This window comes from Rhodamnia argentea, chromosome 6 (genome assembly GCF_020921035.1).
Source record: "Rhodamnia argentea isolate NSW1041297 chromosome 6, ASM2092103v1, whole genome shotgun sequence".
Taxonomy (NCBI): domain Eukaryota; kingdom Viridiplantae; phylum Streptophyta; class Magnoliopsida; order Myrtales; family Myrtaceae; genus Rhodamnia; species Rhodamnia argentea.
This window is the reverse complement of record NC_063155.1, coordinates 387501-390000: the sequence shown is the minus strand read 5'-3', so window position 1 is coordinate 390000 and position 2500 is coordinate 387501.

Sequence of the window (2500 nt, the reverse complement as noted above, 5' to 3'; positions counted from 1 at the left end):
CTCATGCTCTTTACGAATTCGATTTGGTACGATTTGCTCTGTCGGATCCATTCCATAGGATTTGAATGTGAATGTGAATGGACTATCCAACAATCGTCCCATTACTGATTATCCTCATCTTTTTCCTTTTTAGTTTGCCTCAATTTATATATGAGTTTCTCATGATCCAAATGATAGAATTGCGTTTCTTTTGAAAAGTTATTTCTTTTGTGGTGTTTCTCATGGCCCCTTTTCTTCCTTTCTTTCGAAAAGGTTTAGAAAGATGTTAGTTTCTCAAAATCTGGTTCGGGATAGGCCGATGGATGCCGCTGGTCGGGCGCTCGTAATCCGCATGATTCATGCATCGATTGCCCGGCCACTCGGGATGATTCGTGAATCGATCGCTCGTCCGTTCGGCATGAGTCATGCATCGATCGCTCGGCCGTTCGGCATGACTCACGCATAGATCGATCGGCCGTTCCTCACGATTCATGCTTCGCTCGGCCGTTCGGCATGGCTCACGCATCGATCGATCGGCCGGGCGCTCGTAATCCGCATGATTCATGCATCGATTGCCCGGCCACTCGGGATGATTCGTGAATCGATCGCTCGTCCGTTCGGCATGAGTCATGCATCGATCGCTCGGCCGTTCGGCATGACTCACGCATCGATCGATCGGCCGTTCCTCACGATTCATGCTTCGCTCGGCCGTTCGGCATGGCTCACGCATCGATCGATCGGCCGGGCGCTCGTAATCCGCATGATTCATGCATCGATTGCCCGGCCACTCGGGATGATTCGTGAATCGATCGCTCGTCCGTTCGGCATGAGTCATGCATCGATCGCTCGGCCGTTCGGCATGACTCACGCATCGATCGATCGGCCGTTCCTCACGATTCATGTTTCGCTCGGCCGTTCGGCATGGCTCACGCATCGATCGATCGGCCGGGCGCTCGTAATCCGCATGATTCATGCATCGATTGCCCGGCCACTCGGGATGATTCCTGAATCGATCGCTCGTCCGTTCGGCATGAGTCATGCATCGATCGCTCGGCCGTTCGGCATGACTCACGCATCGATCGATCGGCCGTTCCTCACGATTCATGTTTCGCTCGGCCGTTCGGCATGGCTCACGCATCGATCGATCGGCCGGGCGCTCGTAATCCGCATGATTCATGCATCGATTGCCCGGCCACTCGGGATGATTCATGAATCGATCGCTCGTCCGTTCGGCATGAGTCATGCATCGATCGCTCGGCCGTTCGGCATGACTCACGCATCGATCGATCGGCCGTTCCTCACGATTCATGTTTCGCTCGGCCGTTCGGCATGGCTCACGCATCGATCGATCGGCCGGGCGCTCGTAATCCGCATGATTCATGCATCGATTGCCCGGCCACTCGGGATGATTCATGAATCGATCGCACGTCCGTTCGGCATGAGTCATGCATCGATCGCTCGGCCGTTCGGCATGACTCACGCATCGATCGATCGGCCGTTCCTCACGATTCATGTTTCGCTCGGCCGTTCGGCATAAGCCACCCCGTGCGCCGGGCATCGATTCATGAAATCGCGCTTGGCCATTCCGAGAGGTTCGGAATGGCTCATGCATCGATCCCTCAGCCCTCACTCACGATTCATGGATCGCGAGGACGCTTCGAATGATGCACACATGGATCATGCATGGCTCATGCATCGATCCTCGGCCGTTACTCACGATTCATGGATCACTCGGCCGCTCGGTTCACGCACATGGATCGATTCATAGATCGCTCGGTATGATTCATGAGCCGATAGCTTGATCATTCGGCATAACTCATGCTTTGATCGCCCGGCCATTCGACATGGCTCACGAATCGATCGCCCGGCCATTTGGCATGGCTCACGCATCGTTCGCTCCTCGGCCATCGATTCATGCATGCATCGATCCCTCGGCCGTTACTCCCGATTCATGGATCGCGAGGCCGCTCCACATAAATCATGAAATATCTCGCTTGGCCATGCCGAGCGGCTCACGCATCGTTAGCGAGGCAGCTCATGGCCGAGCGAATGGGTCACTGTGGCCGAGCGAGCCGGCCACGGTGGCCGAGCGACCCTGGCCGCGGTGGCCGACCGGCTCGGCCAAAGTGGCCGAGCGATCACGGCCACGGTGGCCGAGAGACTCGGCCAAAGTGCCGAGCGTTCGCGGCCACGTTGGCCGACCGTCTCGGCCAAAGTGGCCGAGCCACCCGGCACGGTGGCCGAGCGGTCCCGGCCACGTTGGCCGACCGTCTCGGCCAAAGTGGCCGAGCCACCCGGTACGGTGGCCGAGCGACCCCGGCCACCGTGGCCGATCGACCCCGGCCACGGTGGCCGAGAGGGTCGGCCAAAGTGCCGAGCGATCCCGGCCACGGTGGCCGAGCGACTCGGCCTTGGAGCTTGAATCGGCTTGGCTCATGCATCGATCGGAAGGCCGCTCCGCATGATACACACGTGGATCGATTCATGAATGTCGATTCGTGGATCACAAGGCCGCTCGGCA